The sequence below is a fragment of the Falco cherrug genome, chromosome 5, assembly GCF_023634085.1.
Source record: "Falco cherrug isolate bFalChe1 chromosome 5, bFalChe1.pri, whole genome shotgun sequence".
NCBI lineage: Eukaryota > Metazoa > Chordata > Aves > Falconiformes > Falconidae > Falco > Falco cherrug.
Genome location: NC_073701.1, coordinates 13,829,454 through 13,852,647, shown reverse-complemented (window position 1 = coordinate 13,852,647; position 23,194 = coordinate 13,829,454). Strand labels below are relative to the sequence as shown.

The 23,194-nt window shown below is 40.5% G+C and overlaps 1 long non-coding RNA gene across 1 annotated transcript in view; it reads left to right on the top strand.

Moving 5' to 3' along the window:
• LOC114015888 (uncharacterized) overlaps window positions 1-21,306 on the top strand; it is a 43,690-nt gene extending 22,384 nt beyond the window's left edge. Inside the window, exon 6 of the long non-coding RNA XR_008732536.1 lies at window positions 1,783-21,306. This is a non-coding gene — a long non-coding RNA (uncharacterized LOC114015888). The remainder of the gene's footprint in view (window positions 1-1,782) is intronic.
• The last annotated feature ends 1,888 nt before the right edge of the window (window positions 21,307-23,194 follow it).

The following is a 23,194-nucleotide window of genomic DNA, read 5'->3' as shown; positions in this document are numbered from 1 at the left end:
GGTGGGAACATTTGTCCATCCTCTGTGAACCTTCTTTGCAAAGTTTTGCATGATAGTATAAACTGCAGTGAGTTGGGTGAACTGAGCTAAATACAATGCTGCAGTAGTAGCTGGGCCTCTGACACTGGAATGCACTTTGGCTCATCTTTTAATTCTTTAGTTCTCCTTTTGCTTGTTTATCATTACCTCTTTTGCAATATGAGCTTGAAATCAAAATGCTCTTGCAGTGGATTTCTGTTGTACTTGACAAGGGCATACTGAGCATACAAGTTCCTTAATGGCTAATAGTATAAGTGGAACCTGAAGATGTCAAGTGAATACTTAGTATAAGTGGAACCTGAAGATGTCAAGTGAATACTTCTTATTTATGGCATGTGTGCAGAAGGTAAATCTGTGATTTTAACACCTTCTATTTCAAATTCACTGGGAGTTATCCCCAAAAATAATTATCGGCTCAGGGCAGGTAGATGTGCCCTTCTGTATTGGTAATGTTCTGTGGGAAGGTCACCATTGTTCCTCCCAAATGCACCTTTGAGATTGGACTTTGATGCTTTGATGCTGTAATTACTTTGAATCCTGTCACATTTAGAAATCATCTCTGTTGTCATCTGTTTTGAGGATGGATTTCATCTAAGGCTTTATTCAGGTGATTCAAACTTAATAATTATCTATGGTTTCATTTTGCAGGGTGGACCAAATATGAATACGTTTTCTTTAGCTGCTAAAACCAAAGTCTGTTGTGTTTGATATTGAACTCCATTTAGGAAGCATGTTTTGGGTATGCTTAGATTCCTTAAGGGATTCTAAGCCTAAGGACTCCTCCTAGTATGTAATTCCCAAGCAGGCTTTTCTATGAGATAAGAATGAAGACTCTCTTTTCTGATTACAAGGTTGCAGTCCTCTGCAAGCATAGTGGAAAAACTTTAGGTACTTACATTTTATTGTAGGTTTGGAGTTTTTTTACTGATAAATGTTTTGCCAAGTCAGTGTGTTTGTGAAAGATGTGCTCAGTTATTGAGAGTCCAAATTTTTTCTCAACAGCATTAGATGCTTCTGTTTGGACTTTGGCTTTTATTGTGGGGTTGGTGAGGAGGGAGGGGAGTATCTTGTCCTTAATGTCTCTGACCAGTTTTCACAGATGGGAATTTAATAACACTTCTTAACCACTCACAGGTATCGTTAAGATAAATATTTGAGCAAACAAATAGCCCGGCAATACAGGAGTCACACATATGCTGGAATGCGGTGAGCACTCAAAGCTTCTGTCTGTCAGAATCTCTAGTTTCATGAAGGCATAGCTGAGTAGAAGAATCAGAGCTGACATTTAAAAATGAGATTTGCATGAAGCCGTGTTGAAATTGCTTCCTAGGAATTTCTGCAAAAGGCATTTCTGCAGAGTTTGTTGTTAAGAAGTCATGGTAGGAAATATGCTAATTTTTGCTTTGAAGCATTTAACAAGAACCAAAACACAAATAAATGACATTTAGAGTCTGAATTTACTTGCAAAGCTCTACCATCCACCAAGTATCTGTTGGTGAGTCAGCCAGCTGTTTGTCTGTCCCTGTAAATCTGTGTGATGAAATATGTCCAAGACCAGCAAGAGCCGTGTATCAGGATGAGAATTGTCTGGCATGCCACCTTGCTGCTCCAGAATACCATCAAGATGCTCAAATAAAAATGAGCTGGGACAATGTAACAGCTGGCCAAGACGAGCATGGGAACGAAGTGTGGTGACAGGAGATGCAGAAGTGACTCAGTATGTTGGCATTCCTTTCTTTTCAGGGGAAGGACATGTGAAAGGACTTGTCACCAACAGAAAGACCCTCTCATGTTCTATTGTGGTGAAACCTCCAGCCTCCAAATAATACCACAAGTTGTGTGCTTCCAGATGTAATTGGTGTATGCGCATTCTCACACTGCGGGAATTAGATTCAGTCTTCTCACCCCACAGCCCTGCTTATTTTTTATTTTCAAATGTAAGTTTCTGGTAAGTTGCTTTTCCTTTTGGCATTAAATTGTATGCAGGCTGAGATTCTCCTTTTGTGATTGATTAACTGAAACTCATTGATAAATCTTTAAAATGAGAAGGTCTTCTAATTTCCATAGATTGACTGCACTATGGGATTAAGAGACTCACCTTGCACCTCTAAGTGTCTAAGCTCAAGCTTTTAGTTTAGGGTAAGCAAAGCTAATTCCAGGGAAAAAGTGGAACAAAGGAAGAAAATAATAGTATTTCTAAGGGAAAAAAACTATAATATACAATAGGGGGGTTTATCCATCTGTATTTAACATGAAAGCCTGTGTTGATTAGGGGCTTTGTGAAAAGTTGATTTTCCAGTTCAGCAAAACTTTTAGAAAAAACACTTGTTTCAGGTCAACTGCAGCTAGTTTCCCTCCCTCTTGCTCATTAAAATGAAAAGCAAGTGTTCCCACTTCATTCAGCCTTGAATGACCTGTTTGATCTAAAGCAGAGCTTCTCGCAGAGCTAGGTCCTGGTCACCAGACTCAGAAGGATGCTTAATTTCTGTGGTTCGGATGGCTCTTTAGGTCACACGTAATTAGGCCCCAAACCAAGGAATAGAGTCTCGGTTCCCACCCCTAGATGGATGTCTAACCAATGCCATGTCGGGGAACGTGGAATAAGTTTTCATCAGCCTCTTCTGAGGAGCAGCTTCACTTTATATCAGGTATCTGTTGAGCCACGGAGTGAGATAGGATGTCCATCTGTAGCTGATGGAAAGGGAAGGTCAAGAAAAATCTTTCGCCGATTATATAAAGTAGAACATACAGCAACAGTATTACCTGAATGGGTAGAAAGGGTCACTAGGTTAGATTCACTGTGGAATAACTTTTCCAGGTGGTCATAAATTGATGGTTTAATGACAATGTTAAGGCAGGTTTCTTTTTTCAGTAATACTTTTGGTTAATTTTGTTATGTGTTTCACTTCTCAGTATAGTGATCTTCAATGCCAGTAGGGCAGCTTCAAAAATAGAAGGGAGAAGGGGCAGTGCATCAAGGAGTGTGTCTGACCCTTAGCCTTAAGAATAGTGTCATGGAGTCTCAGAGCTTACAGAGCAGGCCAGACAACATTTTTATGGTCTTTTATGAAAAACTTGCCTTCTGCAAGTTTGGAAAACAGATCTCTGCTCATCTTCATGATGAAGCAGTGGTGCTGAGGTGGTCTTGTCACATCCAGATCCTTTGCTCTGGATGCTTTGGGTGTGATCACATGGGTTTAATATTATGCCTGAGAAGGTATGAGATCATATTCTGATCTCATACCATCTGTTTAACAGATGGATTTGTATGGTAAGGGTAACGGTTAAAAACCTGGCTCCACTTAGGTCAGTGGTATCAAGATTTTACCCATGATTGGAGGGGAGGAGGAAAAAAAAATGTCCAAAGATAGGTTTCCTAAATCGCTGCTGGGAAAGCCTGTAGGCTTCAGAGCCTCACTTATTTACTGTTCTGTCATTTGGCTGATAGTTATTTGTGCTTGGCCCTTGGGCAGCGTATTTGATCTTTATGTCTAAATCTGTATGTTTATTGATGCAGACTGTTAAAATATGTAACTGTTGGAAGATATGGAGGAAATATTATTAACTTAGCTGGTATTGATCAGATTCTTGTTTGTACATATCTGTTCTGTAATGAATCTAGCACAAATATCAATTGCATTTCTTGATAAGTTTAGGTGTTCTATTCACTGGACTAGATCAAATGGTTAGATTGTTTTCTTGTCAGCTGAATTTGCCTGTTTTCTTTTCTCCTCTTTAAACTCCCAGCAACACATAAATCATCCCTGGATTTCTTTAACCCGCAGAATACAATTGTTCTACCCTCACTGAAATGTTAAAAGTAGTTTGTGGACTGGAACGTGGCTGGGTGGGGCACTATTCAGTTTCCAGCCTAAAATCCAGCAATGGCTTCTAAAATACAGTCCTCGATAGATTAAATCCAGCTGTTGCACAGGTGCACTGAGGCTCTGCAGCAAGAAAGTTTTCCCACTTATAAACTTTTGCCTATGTGCGTCATTAAACCAAGATATTTTTGGTTCTCAAATATATACTTTTTGTTTTTTTGATTAGGCAAGGCAAATGGTCTTCATTAAAGCCACAGACAGCAGAATGGTTTCATCTAAATTCATCCCTGCAATTGCAGAAAGACAAACCCAAGTATCATAACACTCTGATTCCTCCCTGTCCTGCTCATTTGACCGTTCTTATCATTGGGAGTGAAGCCTGCAAAATTTCAGTTGTTTGTCTAATTTGACACTTAACATCCAGTCTACACTGACATCGTTTATGTGGAGTTACATTTTACAGGTTTTTTGTCATTGGCTCTGCAAGAGCCATGATATCGCATTAGGAAATGGCCTAGGGAGTTGATTCAGTACAAAAATTGTTTTAAAGAAGTAGGACGGCATATTTATCTGAGTGGTTTTATGTGCAGAGCCAGGCTTCTCTTGCCTCTGAAGTTCAGTAAATGTGTACAATAAACAGAATTGCTTTATAGCCAGGAAATACTGACTACAGTGTATAACTTACACATGTTTACTGCACTTGTGACTGGAGTGCTTTTGTTAACCGTCATCTGTAATATGTGATTTTTCCAACACTGCAGAATGGCATGTCCTCCTCTGTAATGTAGTTGTTGCGAGATACACAGACATATCTTAATGCGCCTTGGAACAGAACATTACTGAATTTATCCTCCAGAAGATTCTGTCTGAAACTAAACTGATTAATCAGCACTGAGGTTGCTCTCTAACCTGTCCCGCATCCTGTGAATTTATCTCCTATCCTTCTGAGCAGTGAAAGAGGGGGCTGCTCGGGAAATCCAGGCAGTCGCAATCCCGTTTCTTCTTACTGACTCTAGCTGGAGGTGTGGCTGATAAACAAGGGGAAGGAAAAGCCAACGAGCTCCCCTACCTTTTCTCTGAAAGATAACTCTTCCAATGTATGTAGCAGCTGTGAAGTGTGCAGCCAGTAGTGGTGGGGGTAATTGGAAGCTTTGCCATAACCTTCCTGGCTTGAAGACAGAGCTTGTCATGTACAATGGCTCTTCCTTGGGTTGCACCTACAGTCTGGAGGCATAAATCTTAGCACTTCCATAATGACAGAGGATGAAGAGAGGTTGCAGCTACCTATTGCCATACCACTACTTACTGCCTTTCTGATTATTGGCTTGCCTTTGAACAGGATAGGAGGAAAAAGCACAAGCCTATGAACAGGGATCCCCTTGAAACTGCGTATTTTCCTTTAGATGCTTTCCTTGCTGCTTCTCTAAGGTTATTTAGAATCATAGAAACTTCAGACAGTTTGGGTTGGAAGGGAGCTTTAAAGGTCATCTAGTCCAACCCTCCTGCAATGACCAGGGACAACTTCCACTAGATCACATCGCTCAGAATTCTGTCCAGCCTGACCCTGAGCGTTTCCCGGGACGGGGGGCATCTACCACCTCTCTGGGAAACCTGTTCTAGTGTTTCGCCACCCTCACTGTAAAAAAATTCTTCCTTACATCTGGTCTAAATCTACCCTCCTTTAGTTTAAAATCATTATCCCTTGTCCTGTCACAACAGGCCCTGCTAAAAAGTTTGTCCCCATCTTTCGTCATAGGCACCCTTTAAGTACTGGCAGGCTGCTATAAAGTCTCCCTGGAGCCTTCCCTCTCCAGGCTGAGCAACCCCAACTCTCTCAGCCTCTCTTCATAGGACAGGTGATCCAGCCCTCTGACCATCTTTGTGGCCCTCCCGGGGACCTAATCCAACAGGTCCATGTCCTTCTTGTGTTGGGGGCCCCAGAGCTGCATGCAGCACTCCAGGTGGGATCTCACCAGAGCAGAGCAGAGGGGGCGAGTCACCTCCCCCAACCTGCTGGCCACGCTTTTGATGCAGCCCAGGATAGCGTTGGCCTTCTGGGCTGCAAGTGCACATTGTCGGTTCATGTCCAGCTGTTTGTTAATTTTGATTGACAGTATCTCATTGTATATATACTATACATACAAGGCACTCCCATAGGACAATCTGTGTTTCAGCTCTCATACTAGCCATAACGATTTCCATGCTGAGTCACACCAAATGTCCTCCTGGCGCAGCATTTTGTCTCCAGCATAGGCTTTAATGGGGGCCAGTTGTAGCGCTGTATTTTCCCACAACACCCTCCCAGGTTCCAGCTGTCGAGGACTTAGGTACTTTCTCAGTCAGAGGTTGTCTGCACTACTGTTTTTAATAGCTGCTGACAGATGTATTGTCCATGGATTTATTTGGAGTCCTTTTCCTTTTTTTTTTTCTTTTTTTTTTTTCCTGTAGTCTAAATCCCAAAACCCCAGATATTGGTGAGGTCCACAATTAAATTACGTGTTCTGTGAGAAAGTACTTCCTCTGTTTCTTAAACTTACTATCTGATCATTGCATTGGATATACATTTGTACTGTATTTGGAAGCAGGCTACTCTAGTAGCAGACTTTAATGGGATCCAAACAGAAGTAAGTTTACCATGCCGATTCAATTACAAGTCTAAGACCTATGTACTACAGATTGTTGAAGATCCTGAACATACTCCAAAACATTTTACAGTCACTGAAATTCATTTACTTCCGAGTTGAAAGTGACAGCATAGCAAGATGTTGGCAATCACAAAGATATATCAAACAAAAAGTGCATATAGGTCTTCATCAAGCTGTCATTGTCTGAATTGGAATTTGGTGCAGAAATTCCATCTGGTAATTTATATTCTTGCAGAAAATATCATTTTGAGGAATTTAATGCTCAAAAATAATCAAGGCTTCTGATTAATTTTCATCCAAAAATAAATGCTTTAAACAATATTATGAACTAGGGAACAGGAGCTTGCTAATGGGGCTGGTCCTCTCCTTGAAAGCATTACAGCGTAAGGCTTGCTTAGGTTCAGGTTCTTACATTGTGCTGACACTTTCTGAGGTGGACATGGAAACAGCAAACATGGAACTTAAACTATGTAGAACCTCTGCTCTTGTAGTGAAGAGGCTTTTCAGAGCCTTTTGTTTTAAGGACATTTTACTTGTTTACCTTGCTCTGCTTTCTTGTGTTCCCAGTTTCAAATAGAATAATATATGATTTTTAACTTTCGCTACATTTACATTGATTTTTATTTCACTGTTTGCATAAATTCATTAATCTTGTTGCTGAGAATGAACTGTTCTACCTTTCCTCAACTGATACATAGTTGGGTATCAGCAAAATTCAGTGTCAGAAACCTTACTGGGAAGTACATCTGTGACTTAATCACAAATAATTTATGGTCATCTGTTGTTCCCTACTAAAATAATCCTAAAATACAAATGGTTATCAGTAGCCATCTAACAATCCAATTTCTCACTCACAACATCAAACTAACTGGTTTTGTAGACTGAAAAAGAATCTGGCCTCTCACAAAAAGCTGAAGTCTCTGGGGAAATCTATGTAGGGCATCCCTTGAAGGTGCTAGGCCTTCAGATTTCTTATGTGAATCAACACTACCAACTCTTGTCTAAATGCCATTTTTCCAAGTACTCTCCAGTCCCCACGTATGTTTTGATTGACTTCTCCAAGTTAATCAAGCCCATGATTTGTTAGATCATTTTCAGAAAAAGTTACATCCTGGTGCCTGACCCTCATGAGTGGTGACAGCAAATCATGATGGATGTGAAAAGCTGGGCTAAACTGTGTTTGGTCCTATTCTGGGTTAAATTATTAAATTATAATAGTGTAATCTGTAAGTGACTCTATTACCTCATACTAATACTTTCCAGTTTGTGAGATGTCCCTATTCCCGGACGGATTCATAGGGTAGCTGTGCTTCAGTTGTCCTCTGACTGTCCCCTCGCCTATGGAAGTCAGGTGTGCTTTTTCTGTGTCCTTTTTCAGTGCAGATACCTTAAGGGTATTTCTTTATTTCTGATTTGTTTGCACCCTTTTATTTTCTAACTCTGGAAAAGTTGTTTTCCCATTGCAACGTACTAACCCACCTGTTCTAGGAACACTGGAGTAAAGATCCTCTGGGGCATTTTTCCTGGAAATGCTTGTAGGCTTTGAAAGGTTTCCCTTTTCTATCAGGTATTTTGTGTCTGTTATAGTATTTTCCTGTGATTTTAGCTTTGAGTAAATCCTTTAAATTTTTTTGCACCATCAAAACCATCACCCCCTTTATAAGGGGCTGGAGAGCTGGATTTTGATCCAGCTCCACAACTGACATTTTGCTGTAGGTTTTAGATATTAATATTGTGAAATTAAATGAGTAGATGAAAACTATTGTAGGAACGTGTTCTTTAGATTTCTGTATTATGCAATAGATTTCACCATATGAGAAAGCTGTCATCAAGGCATCATGTACATTGAACTTGAATTCTTCAGAAATCCATCTATAGAAAAAGCTGTGATAGCATCAGAGAAATAGATACCTTTAAATTTACATTTATGAATGAATGATAAAATCAGTGCCATAGTTCTCGTGTGGGCTGTTTCTTTGTTTTTATCACATTTTACTTGAGCATTGGAGTGGGGGCTTACTTTTTAAGATGATGTGGGTCACTCCATTGTCATCCTCCTCCTTCATTGCTGATATTCTGCTGAGATGCATGTGACATTTCACATGACTCCAGCCTTGCTTAAGGCAGACCACAAACTCAGGAAAACAAATTTTATATTCATTTATGTGGTCCTCCAAAATACAAGCCTTCTATTGCAGTTGTGGTAGAAGGAGGGGGGGGGGGGGGGGACGAGGAAAGAAGAAAAAAGGCGATTGTTCTGGTTTTATTTATTAAAAGCTGAGATTTTGTAACATCACCTGTAGCCAGTGATGAACCAGCAGCACAAATGATTGAATTCAAAGCATTCTGCCTGTAGCTGAAGTGACATCAGCTCTCACAGTGCAAAACTCTGTTCCTTCCCATTTAGTTTTGCCTCAGATTCTTATATGGGAGAAAAAAATCTAGTCTAAAACCATATGTGAACTTTTTTGGAAAGTTGGTGGAAAGTCCTCTTAGTTTCTTGTATTATGGGAAAGCACACTCTTTTGCTGTTGTAATCTGCAGCTTTGGGACACCTGAACAGAGAAACTTGTTCTTAAAATCTGTCTATACACGAGTGTTTCTACTTCATTTTGTGTCTCTATATTTTCAGAGCAGCTGAGAATGCAAGTTTTTGTGTGTATATCTAATCGAAGGAAAAAAGGGCAACAGAAGTGAAAGACCAGGAAGACATTATTTGCATTTTTTTTGTTTTACTTATGTCTTCTTTTTTTTTTTTAATATGGTAAATGTAAAATCTGTACTCTAATCTAAAACTCACCTTTATCTCTGACATGCCTTATTTTCTGTATTTCCCTTGAGGTCAACAGTATCAAACTTTTTAATATGCCTTCGTACAGAAATATTTTTGTACAACAGATCATTTTTGCTGAAGTGTTTGCTCAACCATTGGAACAGGCTGCCCAGGGAGATGGTGGGATCACCATCCCTGGAGGTGTTTAAAAGACACATAGATGCTGCGCTTAGCGGCATGGTTTAGTGATGGACTTGGCAGTCCTGGGTTAATGCTTGGACTTGATGATCACAAAGTTCTTTTCCAACCTAAATGATTCTATGATTTCTCTTAACAGCTATTTTCTGTGGGGATGATGGGAAATTATAATGCTAACCATTTAATTTGAAGTACTGTGTCTGAGATTGGTTCCTCTGTCATCGTTGCTCATTATGAGGTTCTCATCAGATTTTTGTAATAAGATGTGAAGTTGCTTGGTTCAAAAATGTGTGAGTTTGGACAAACAACAAATACATCCCTGTTAAGCTAGCAGTTAGTTTATATTGCTTGTCACTGGACTTCTTTGTGTCAGGTGCTGTTCAAAATTCTCCATGTAGCTGTAGTGTTACGCTTGTTATGGCCTCTGGTATTCCAGTCCAGGCTTTCTTTTAAGCAAAATTTCCAGTTCTGCAGGATTGTATGGTGGTTTCTCAATGTTGACAGAAGTCCACTAGGATGCAAACCGCTGAACTCATTTTCACTGTGACCTAAACCAGAATTTAAACTGAAGTCTCTGGAGGTGAAAAGTTAGACTACTAGCAAGTGATGGGCAAGCCTCTAATAGCTTGGTTCAGATAAGAATCTAAAAGTTTAACTTTTTTGAAACCATTCTGGTCCAGAAATCAGCCTCCTAGTCCTGTGAGAGTAGGCTGCTTTTTCTGATTTATTGCATAACCAGATTGAGACTGAATTTCTGAGACACCATAAATACAGCTTTTTTCATAATGCTTTGGACTAAAACCAGTAAGTGAAGATATGAATTAGAACAAAGCAAAAAAATAACTCATGTTTTGAAATCTTAAGTACTGGATTTGTTTTTCAGAAAAAAATCATGTTTCCTCTTATTCTTAATTTTGTTTTCCATAATAGTTAACCATGATATCAGAAAAAAAGAAAACACAAACAACTCTGGTCCTCACTCCAGTGGTGGTTGGGACAATAAGGACTGGGTTTAAATAGACATTAGAAAAATAAATTAATAGTAAGAATAGTGAATCACTGGGACAGGAGTGCCTGGGAAATCGGTGTAATTTCCATCACTGAAAATGAGAACTAGATAAAGGTTTTGAAGAACTGAAAAATGTAGGGCTGGTCCTGTCCTAGGATGGGAGTGTGCATTAAATGATGTATTCAGATGTCTTCCAGCTTTATGATTCTGTGATCACTTGTCTCATGCAACAAAACTCTCAGGTATATTAATATTCATGTGAAAATAACTCAGTGAAATTTGTCTCTTAAAGATCACTCATGATTTACTTTATTTGGAATAGTTTAGCAGACTTCTCCATCAAAAACATGGCAACCTTTGCTTGCTGGGTCTTCCCTTTGGTCTCCCACAGCACCTTTGCACAAAGCAGTTGGGAGACGTTAACTGACTAGTATTTATATCCTGCAACTACTATGCCGATTTTAACTCCAACATGGTGGTTTATTTCACATGTTAGAATACACAGGGTGCTCCCACTTCCCTTATTCTTGATACTTAGAAGCTGAAATATGTGTGGGAGAGACATGCAGAGGAAGAACTGATGATGTGAGAAGTACAAGATATGACTACTGGAAATGATGGTTCCAGTAGATGAGACCCACTCAGATAATAATGTGAGTCAGCTCTCACTCATGTGCTAACATGGTAAAAGTAAAATTTTCTCTGACCAACTGTTTTTGAATTTTCTACATAAACACCATGATGCATCAGGATATATCTAAAAATAATTTTTCCTCCCCCCAGCGGATATATCCACAAACCCTGAGCAAAACCACTCATGCTTCTCAAACACAACTACTCTGCTATGAAGCTGTGGGTAAGTGAATGGGCTTGGTTAAGACGAGTTTCAATCAAACTTCAGCTAAAGATGAGAAAAAAAAAAATTTATAGAGTGCTGGTTCCAAAAGGGAAGCTAAGAGCTGAATGTGCCACCATGACTCCTTCTCACTACCATTTAAATACAGTTTTGCCAAGCCTCACACTGTTCATCGATGAGATGTATTTCTCTGAGCTCCTCCTTTTTTTGCTGGTTGCTGCAAGTGCTGTACCTCTCTTAGTGCTGCTGTTTGGCTTTCCAAGAACTATTAAAACTGCTCCTCATCTGAGCCTGGTAGTTTCATACAAAGATTCCATTCAGCTGAATCAGCACCTAGCAATAAGGTCACAAGGGATGTTAGTTTTGCAGTGGTCAGCTCTAGTGGGAGCTAGGTGAAAGGAGACTGGTAGATAGTATTTGGAGCTGAGACTGGCAGAGGGAAAATGATGCCATGCTGGAAACCAGGACACAGGTTGGTTTTTACATTAGTGGTTTTGCTTTTTAGTAACCCACTTGTAAACTTGTATTGACCTAATATTGATCTATTATATTGATGTATTGCTGTTTAGTTCCCTGAGATAAAAGACATTCTGACTGTCCACTTCCCGCTGTCATGTTAGAGATGACTTGCAGTGCACATAGATGATGGTGCATCTACTGGGGGCCATATGGCTGGGGTTTTGGGGTTGACTGTGGAGCTGACTATACACAAGAGAAGGAGCAAGGATGGGGGGAGGATGAGACAGGGCAGCTTTGAAGTTTGTCATAGCATGGAAAGCCTGCTTTCTTTGAACCACTGAAGTCAGTGGCAGGCTTTGCACTGACCTCTGTAGGATGGGGACCATCAGGATGGCAAAATGTACGAGCTGGTCTTGAACAACATAACCTCTGCAGAGTTTACAGAGTGGTTTGTTTTAAGCTAGACATAAGCAGTTCAGCTGCCATAGCTTCACTGAAGAAACTGGTGCTGGTCCCTGTGGAGTCACGGTGTTATATGCCAGCTCACAACCTGTCATGTCATGCGAGCGGTACAGCACTGGGCATCTCTCCTCCTGCGGTCTCCCACGCCAAAACCTGGGTAAGAGCCCAGTAGTACTGGGGTTTTGTCAACCCAGGTGATAAAGTTGCCTCTTGCATTCTTCTTATGTCGTGAAAATCTGTATTTCAGAAGTTCATTACCCATTCAAAAATGAGCTATCATGACCTAAATGAGGTAATAGCAGGGATCAACTTGGGATTTTCAGAAGTCTTCTGTGATGACCTAATCCTGCTCACATTTAAGCCACCACGAGGTCTGAACTGAGTTAGTTAGATGCAATATTAAGTGCTTTCAGAAATGCCATCCTAAGTACAGAAGAGTTAGGGATATTGATGTGGTACATTCTTCAAAAGAAATAAAAAAACAACAAAAAACCGCATTTGACATATGACTTCGACTAATCTTGTCATTTTATGCAAACAGGCATTTCACAGATATGTACAGTTTCTACAAAGATAACTTCAACTTAAAACTTGAAAGATTAACAATAATCTTTAACCATTTAAAAAGTATATTTTTGCTGGCTGGGTTTTTCAAAGCAGTTTCTGAATTTTAAATATAAAATAGTAATTGTTGCATGGATTTTATTTTGCCTTAATCCTTGAGTGCATAATCCTGAAATAAATTATGAGCTAAATCCCCTGCGACCAGAAATATTCCTTTAAACTCTAGGGATTCAGCCAGCTATAGTTATATTTATGCCAACTAGCCAGATGTATTTAAAAGAAAGAAAATTATATTCTAAGTAAAATAAATTCAAAACTCTTTACCATAAAGTTTAAAAAATAAAGCTAAAAATCAACATAGACTTTTCCCACAACAGCACAGAATAAATATGAAAAAAATACGTGTCAGATGGGATCAGAACCAATGTTTGTGCATCGCAGGGTATTGCCTCAGCAAGGACCAGTGCAACGGCCTGGACTCACAGAGGAAGTGAATGGGTGCAGGCATTTTATGGTTGATGGAGGCATCTCCTCTCTCGTGCAACACTGAATGCTGTTTTGGTCAAGAAACTGCAATTTTTGCAACTTCCAGTGCTTGGCAGAGTTTCAGGAAGCTCTTGTTTGACCAAAAGCTCTAAATAACAAAGAAAAAAAAAAAAAAAAAAAGGAGCACAGGGCTTGACAAGGTCGATTCTGAGTGCAGTGAAGCTGGTGAGAGTCTCCCCCAATGTGGCTAGGCATGTAAGTACTGGGATCTACACACACAGCTGACTCCTAATAGTGATTTACAAACAGGGATTTAGAACTGTCCTGAAGTTACATCCTCATATACATGGTGGAACCCTAGTTTTCTATCCTTTTTCCTCTGCCATCGTTTCCTTGCATTATCTTTTCAATATGCCTCCGTTCCCCCTGCCCCTGCTGCCTTTTCCCCCTATCTGTTGCCATTTAGCATTACATCAGCAGAAAATCCCCGCTGGAGTGGCTTCCATAAAGCAGCAAGTAGACTCAAAATCAAGGAACAGTTTCAAAGATGGATTTGATGTGTTCCTGTGAATGTATCATAACGATAATGAGGGTTTGGAATACATCTATGCACACCATAGGGGTAACCTCATCATTACCCACCCATGGCAACTCAGATCTCGAGTGATCTCATTCCATATCCTCAGCACAGTTCTGGCATGTTCCCTCTGCATGGAGGGGGGGGGATAGAGAATGACCTCCCTTTGAAATCCTAGATGTATTTACATGAGAACATGCCAAATGCATTAACAAGTGGTGGAGTGAAACCCCGCGTGAGTAAACATGGTCAACCTAAACACGTGTAAATAAATCTAAAATTTCGGAGGATGTCATGCCTGCTTTGATTTACACCACGAACAATAGAAGGAAACGTCAGGCCAACGAGAATCTGTTCTATTCATTTCTTTTTAATTGGTGTTTTGTCACAGCATAGCACACAAAGCTCTTGGGGGACTATTTTGTCTCCTCTTTGCAAAGTAAATTTAGTTCAGGTGACAACCCTGTTTCATTAGGACTAATGCGATATTTCCTTGCACATAGTAACAGCTTCTGGCAGTGGCTGTTTAGGATGTTGAGCTTTCTGTCTGCTTATCTCTCTCCTCATCTGCTGCACTGTTGCTCAGGGAAAAAGAGAAGGCTGCTGCTACTAAGCTGGAAGCAGATATTTGGCTGAGTGCTTCCCTGGTTTTGGATGGGTGTTCCTACTTTTAGCAGCATGCCTAGACTTTGAGAGGTACCTTATGATGAGTGAACAGCTATATGAGGAACTTTCAAACTTTAAATCGTATCCAAGGAACCTCCGGTAATAAGGGCTTCAGCTTATACCCACAAGTGGTCCTGCGGGAAAACTGGTCTTTGGCTTTTATTTCCTGAAAGGAAGGATTGTATGGCAGTGTTGGGGCTTCGGGGTCTGTATAATCAAGGCTCGGCATGATGAATTTGATGTACTGGCATCTGTTCTGTATGCTTTGTAAGACTTCCAATAAAATATGAATAAAAAAGAAATATGCTTCATATGTCTATATAGGACATATGGCAGTTAAAGCTTTTGATATGGCATTTTTGTTGAGTTAAGAGGGATATGTTAGAACACACATAAGTGGCATGGTTCTTCCAAAAACAAAAAAGGCCAGGGAAAATTTAGGAAGGCAATCAGGGTGGGTCCGACCTTTTTTAGGATGTTTTGGGGGACAAGGGGTTGCTTCAAGCTTGAATGCACCTTTGAAGAATCTGAAGCTCCAGGCAGCATCATGTTACTGTATATAACCCTTTAAAGAGGGCAAGGTGTGAAAACAAGCCAATAAATGTGTGAGGGGTGAAGGAAGATTTTTACAGATGAGAGTCAAGGTTGCCAGCTTTTCCCTACCACAAAACCCCAACGTCCCTCTCCAGGAACTCGACCCAGAATATTATTTTTGGATAACTGCCTCTGCAAATCAGTACAGTGCAGATGAGGGCCCTCCCCCACAATCCACTTCCAGCCCCCCTATGAGTGCAGAAATGGCAAAAATAAAGGACGAGGCTGGAGTCTGGGCAATTTTGGCCTGTGATGGATTTTCCAGCGCTATCAATGTGCCCTGTCTTTCCATAATGAAAAATAAAAGCATCATTAGGTAAATCAAGTGTTTCCTATCTTGCTTGTGCTTTCTCTTAGAGCAAAACCGAACGGTAGCTTTTTCTTGCTCATGCTTTTTGTGCAGCTGCTTCCCTGGATGCTTCTTGGGGCTTGCCTGCCGGTGCTGCAGGCCAGCTCTGGTGTGGGGCAGACCCCAGGGAAAGAGCCATGGTGGGAGCTTTGCCAGGAGCCTCCCCTGATGCTCAGAGGTTGCATCTCAGCCCAGACCTCACCCTTGGTCCTGCAGCTGCAGGCACTGGTATGTATGTTACTGCATGATGCACAGAGCCCTGTCTGGAAACAGAGGGAGTTTGGGTGACCCCTCAGAGGAGAAAGCCCTTTGAAATCTTGGGGTTACACCCATAAAGCAAAGGGTTGTTACAGTTTTCTGCACAGGAACTCTCGAGATGTCATTTGTAGGTTTCTGAAGGAGTTAACAGACAGAATTGAAAGAGAGAGCTCTTTCCCCTGGAGGTGGTCCAAGGAAATATTTGTGGAAGATACTTCACAAGCAATGGGTAGCTTATGAATCCCCTGCCTCAAATTTAAGAGACATGAATTGAACAGAAGATGAAATGCTTTGTAACATGATTTGGTTTCAGTCATTCAAGCTGATCATGAGCTACCCACTGTTCAGAACGGCTGCTTGTGAGAGCAGAACAGTACCCTTGAAGAGTACTTATTCAGTGCATGGGCCTGGAAGAAACAGGCTTATCAGCAACCTGCACCTTCCCATTGGAGAGCATCCTGTGGACCCAGAACCATGACATCCCTTCCACATGGTGTGTGTGTTTCTGCTCCTGCTGAATCCTCCAAGCCTGTGAAACATCTGAGTTCATTTTGCTTTTCTTCTGGCCCAGAAGTGTCCTCTCCTGCACCACAGCTAGGATTTAACTCACTGTAACAGCACCAGCCCAAGTTCCACAATTACAAACCTTCTCCTAAGGACAAAGACTAACGGCTGCTCCTACTTCCCAGTCCTCTTCAGTGTACTGGTGGGCTGGAGCCAGAACCCTTTGAGGGAGAGGAACAGAAATTTCATTTCTCGTTCAGAGTAGAAAAAGAAAGAAATCATAACTAATTTCTAATGGTGCAGTACAGCTAAAGGAGGAAATTTTGTGCAGTTTGGACTCTGCTTGGAAAAGGCAGTTGTTTTCTGGGACCCATCTAAGGATCCCTCTTCCTGGGAAACCCATCAGAGCCACCAGCCTGTGTGGACTGCTGTGGTGAAAGGGGTAGTGAGATGAATTATTTTCAAGAGAAAGGGAGACATAAGGTGCTCAGCTGATGCAGAGCAGTACAACTGGTTTGGCAACCTAAGTTATGTCAGCTCTAAGACCTTTTATTGATGGAAGCAGACACTTCCACAAGCAGGTGAAAAACTGTGCGAGGTGAGAGAATCCTGCATGAAAGAGATGGAAAGGGACATAGAAAATGTTTCACAGTATTTCATATTGAGGCAGAAACCACCAACTCATGGTACCTGTTGGGGTAATAGATTCTTAATGCCTGGTCAGAGGCCTCTGGATGTCACAGTGCACATGCACTCACCATCCATTCCTGGGACAACTCTCCTCCCTACAACCATCTTCCAAGAGGCTTTGGTAGCGATGACTCCTGGCTTTGCTGGTGACAGCTCAGTATCACATATATACGATCCCATGAAACCAAAACATACTCTCAAAGAGCTCTTTTACTCCAGGGCTTCCACTTCAGGAAGGATATTAGATTTCAAAGCATATTTACATATTTACTATAACTTCCAAGAGCAGGCTTTTTAAAAGGTTATAGCAACATCTGTGTGCCTTTGATGGGGACAATTCCCCTCATTTACGTTCCCTAGACTGTTGAACTCCTGAATCTTACAGAAATTTTAAGCATTTTAAATTTACTAAGGGTTTTATATTTTTTTGGCGTAAGAGGTTAGAAACCAATTGGCTGCAGAGTATTCATAGATGAAACTAATGGTAGAGCAGTGCATTCTAAAGACCTCAAAGTTATGCTTCTCAATGTGTTTGGTAAAGTTAAAGAAAAAAAAAGAAGTCTGACTATATCTGTGGTTCATACTGCATTGTGTGTGGTACACAACAACACAAAGGACAAAGTTTTCTGGTTACTCCATAGCAATGAAGCGGCAGAAAGATGTGGAAGAAATTCCATAGTCAAGTAGCTTTGTGAGTCCTTTGTGGGATCTTATGTGTTCAGGAATTGTGATTCTAATAATAATATGATTGGATTAAAAATTTGAAATCCAAAGTATGAAACTGGGAGAGTTGAACCTTGGAAACAAACAGAGATTATACTTTCTAGCTATTTTTTGCAGCCATCTAGGTCAGTAATGTGTTTTTCTTTAAAAGTTAAAACCCCTTATTCTTAGTGGCTGTAAAATTTATCATCATCAAATACTATGAAAGATATCAATGCAACTCAATAGAAACAGAGTAATGCCAGGAAACCTTGCTTGTTTCACTGTCAGCTGTGTAGTCCATGTCCATCTGAATGTAGAAAAGCATTTTATAAGAATTTATTGGAGTATGCTAATGTGACAGTATTTCTGTGTGATTTGAAGAGTTACAGTAATATTACCCTCTCAAAAAAATGAATTATTTTGAAGTCTGTTAATGAAAAGTGACTGCATTAGTCTTATCTTCAGCTCAGCTGCTGTCAATTTGTTGTTGGTAGCTTAGCATAAACTTTGGGAAAGCTAGTGTTAATGTTGCTTCCACACTTGCCAATTCATGTGCTCCTTGGAAACTCTGGCTTTCAGCATGATATGGCAGAAGACCAGGATATTATTTTGGGAATTACAGAGGGACAGAGTAAATAAAGCTGGACAAGTTAGGTTCAGCAGTGAAAGGCAAAAAATAGCCTGGGTCAGCTTTTTTGAGGTTTCACCATCCCTTTTCAGTGTTCACATCTGAAGCTCCCCGAGACAACTCATTTTCAGCCAGCCTGCTTAACCCCAGAGACACAGGTATGGCTCACAGCTCCCAACAGACATGGGAGATTTGTGATCCTCCAACCTAAATCCAGTTTCACTGGCACTGAAGGGGGATTGATGCTTAATTTATAGATAAGGACACTATCCAGACTCTTGATCTCTCTTCTGTCCCTTAGGGGTCTGGTCTTCTTAAAGCCATGAAATGGAAAACCCTCAGCTTTTCTTTTACCCCATCACCCCTGCCAGCCCACCCTGGCGCTCAGCTGGCACATACCATGAGGGCACCATATGGACCCACATTCCCAGTGAATCTTAGCTGTCCAGCCTTATATGAGGATTGTTTTAAGTTAGCACAGTATAGACAGCAAGAAAGATGCTAGTCCCTATGTGCTGGCCTTAGCTGGTGGTAAGATTGTATTGGATGGTGCTGAGTGCCGTGCAGCACACAGTCTTGCATCTATGTCTATTTTATCTTTTTCCATATTTTCCTCAAATAGGTATGCAGAAGAACTCAATTGATTCAGACCACTTGGCATCTGTCAAACTGCACACAAGCTTTCCAAGTTGGGCTTGAAGGGTCTTTAGGGTGGGGAAGAGAGACAGGGCTGGAGGGTCCATGAGCTTTGGGAAGGTATCTGATCTTACAGCAAATGCGCAGCTCGTAAGACAGTTGTGCTTTGATGTCGAGGAGCAGCAAGAGCAAGAATTGGAGAAATGTGAATCCTAGTCCTGGTTCTGAAGCTAACTGCAAATGCTCGGAGGATGGATTAGGTCTCTGCTCCTCACTTTGAACAAGAAAACCATGACATAAAAGTATCATTTAGATTCAGGTTTCCTAGACCTGTCCCACCTTTAAAAAATATATGGCTACCAGACCTCACGACTTCTCCTAGTTTGATCTTCAGGGAAGTGAAAAAAGACTTGAATATTTTGTTTATTTGTTTGACAAATTCTTTTAGTGAACATGGACAAATATAGATATCTAAACAATGCAGGAAGTCAAGTTAAATCCTCCTAAATATTAACCTGCTAGAGAAATTGCAAATATGTTGGGTTTATGTTGATATGCATTAAAGCAAAAGCAGAGATAAAAGTGGGGAGGAGAACCATAGTTCTTAGGTTTTAGGTCTACTTCTAAAATATGTTTTCAAGTGGCAGTTCAGAGCAAATGTTTATGTTTAATTAAAGATGTCTTATACATTGGAGTATTATATCTACCACACATAGAGCATCTTCCCAGTTCTAATGGCATAGCTGGATAGTTGTGGAGTTAGAGCATTAGGTATCAGCAGAAGACAAGCCTGCTCTCAGAAGACATGCAGAGGGCTATTAATAACTTGTCTGGGGAGGAGGAGGATGTTCTCCTTTCACTCATGCAAGGCATCTCTTTTTGTCCCTTCCAGTACCTTTGAAAGGAGCACAGGTAATCCTGTGTCTTGCAAAGATCCGAAATATTCAACAACTGAGATTTTCTAGTCTACTTTTTCTTGTAATCACCTTTTTATTCTAAAAAGATCGAAGAGGAGAAGCAATTTTTGTAATATCTGAACAAAGATTGTTTGTTTGGTACAGCTAGAGTTCTTTATCCCACAGCTGCAATTCTTTTAAATAAACAAAACCTTGTGTTTCTGTCCCGTAGAAAGAACCTCTATCATTTTCTGTAGGCTAAAGCATCTCATTTGAATTATGTTGGGGATTAGCCTGGGAAACATTGTGCAAATGACTGAATTTTTTTAATTTTATTTTAACAGATCAAAACGCCTTTTCAGTTTATGAAAGCCTTTTTCCCATAATTGATATTATTCCTTCCTTTGCTTTTAAGTCCTTAGAGGATTACGAATGTCAGTATTAGAATAAAAGGAAGATTGCTTTAGATAATTTTATGTGCAGGGCTTCGTTCCAAAGGAACCAAACTCTGATGGGGATCTTTGAGAACACTGGTAAAGCGACATGATAAAAATAAGGTGGGGGTGAAGAAGACCAAAATGGGGGAGGGGAAGGAAGAAAAATCTACAATTCAGATTCAGCAGAGTTTTCCAATATAGCTGACATTCCGCACTTTGGGGCATTACAATCCATCTGGAATGTTTTGATGCTGTAGCATAACATTGTTTCAAGATTGTTTTCACTTTACACTGGTGATTTTTTTTTCCTGACTTCTCTGAAGCTTTCCAGTAATTGGAGTAACACAATGTTATCCTAGATTAACACAGGACATGACTGCAGGGAACCGAAGGCAAAGAGACTACATCCCTAAGACTGTAATGTTGAATGCCACAGTTGTTTCCTGACTCAGAAATGGAAGGCAAAACTTTGAAGGACAATTATTAGCTTATAAAATCATATTACGTCAGTCCCACGAGAGAAGATGTTATTCCATATCACGGAAAGTTCATGCTTAGCAAACCCCACCTACAGCTAGAACAGGAGCGAGCCATGGCTGTTTTAAAAGTGGTTCTTCTTGACCTCAATTTATGTCCATCTTGATGGCTGCCCTTTAGTACTTCTCAAAGACAGCATCTGAAGAATGTTTCCTCTCATCTCCACTACCTGTGCCTGGCAAAGCAATGTCTGAAAAGACTAACCATACCGAAGCACTGCTGTGTGACAAAGCAGGGTCTGAGGGTGATGAAGAGCATCACATGGCACAGAAATATTTTTTATATGACCAATCCAACTGCAGAGAGGACACAAATACATTTAGCCTTCTCCCAGTGGTAAATCTTCATGCTTCTTCTAAAATGCTGTTATTTCATTATAAGTAGAAAGGGTCATTTCCATGCAACTTCTCTCTCTCTGTGGTGTTGCCAGTGCGAAAAAGACTTATTTAGCAAGTGGAAATGAGTATTATAGTGCCTTGTTCATCAGATACCTAAAATAAAACATAAGAATAAACATGCTTTCCTCTTTTCTGTGATGTAAACGTTTAGTAATTCTTTTGAGATGAAATGCAATATAGTTTGAAATCACACTTCCCATTAAAAAACTACAGTGAAAAAGCTTGTAGGACACCTTTTGCCATTAATGTGAGCATACATATAGGAAATATCCTAAACTTGTACCAGTCAGCCTACAGGATTTTGTTGGCAGGCAGTGATCAAGATTAGTTTTCCTCCAACATTTTACTGCTGGCTAAGAGTAACAAGGGGAGAGGCCAGGATGTGAAGGAAATCTTATCAGCATAATGCAGCTTCCTAACAGCGTACATCCTCCTGAATGTCCTGAATGATAAGGCTACTCCAAAGCATAGATCTTTGGGGATATTTACGTTTCCACTTTTCATGGGGGACTTCTGTCAGGTTATGTCTAGCCCATCCAAGCCAGTCCAAGTCTGAGTGACAACAGTAGCATAAAAAGAGCAAGTTAAGATTCTGTTGGCCTTTGTATAGCCTTTGGCTGCTATTGTGTCTTGCGCACACATCAGTGTTAAGGAGCCCGATGGAGAGGAGCATAGTTTGTCTTGTGGGGACATTGCTGTGCAGATCTTGTCCACTGTCCTGGAGACTTAATGATGGTCAAGGTGCTGCCAGTGTCAAGCAATGTCGACAAGTCAGCCAGCCCCCACGCAGTGCAGCCCCTTTGAGGTGGGAGTGGGTCAGTCACAGCAGTTGTTAGACTTGGTAGAAATGCTCCTTGTTTCCCTGGTAGAAGTTATCCGGTAGGACCATGGGGAGGCCAGGCCTCTGTTTGGAGTCCAGTTACCAACTGAGAGTGTTGAGAGTTCAGCTCGGTTACCATTCTTGGGAAGTTTCTGCCTGACAGCTTAGTTGTCCCGAAGCTGCAATTTCCAATTAAAAGAAGTGGTGCTGTGCAGTGATTGTTTTGAGGGGGAGTAGATCAGAAGTCAGGACGCTCATTAAGAAGTGAAATAGCTGGTTTCCAATCTCAGCTTCATTAGAAATTTTTTTTGTAACCATAAAGGTCATTTTCAAGGTATAGTGGTCAAGACAGCAAAGTTAGCCTAGGAAATTTATCCTTAAATTAACGTAGCCCCAGTAGGAGAATTTGCACAGCAAAGCTTTTATCCATGCATGTTATTCCTACACTACTGTATGGGTAGGTACTGGGCCATATTTTATTTTCCCTTGGGCTGAGGTGCTTTTTCCTGAATATTGGTAGAGAAAATTGTGGCTAAATAATGCCCCTTCACTTATTTAGCCACTTCAGGTGTTGATACCGTTAAATTTGCAGAATGTTGTTGGGTTTAGCAGCTGAAGAAGTGTCAGTCTAAACTCCAGAAAAGCAATGGGATTTACTCTACAGTAAGTGTAATAATCCAGGCTAACTTTAAAAGTTAGTGTCTCACAGAGTTAAGGTTAAATATATGATATATTTTAAAATAGGTCATTATGATGGTAGAACATACATATATTAAATGGAAGTTTGGAATCCCATTCTGAAGTAATATGCTACAGTCCAGAAATACTTAGAAAATTGATGAAGTTATGGAACTGTGATGTGGCACACACCTACTTCTGGTATCATTTAGAGGTCTTGTAAGTATTTCCATTAGACCTAGCTTTGTACCGTGCAGACATCTCTTAACATTTTGATTCTGTGCCATCTGGTTTTACCCAGCTACTTGCTTCCCAATGAGCAAATTGTGTGACTGGTGGAGATTTAAACTGTTCATGACAACTTGAGCAATTGCTGCCAAATGATGTGGAGTTATAATCCAGTGGATAGGCATTCTTGTCAAGATCTTTAAGCCCACAAATGAAAACCTGTAATTCTAATTTGCTATTTAGGAACATGAAAACAAGATCTATGTTTTCCATAAAGC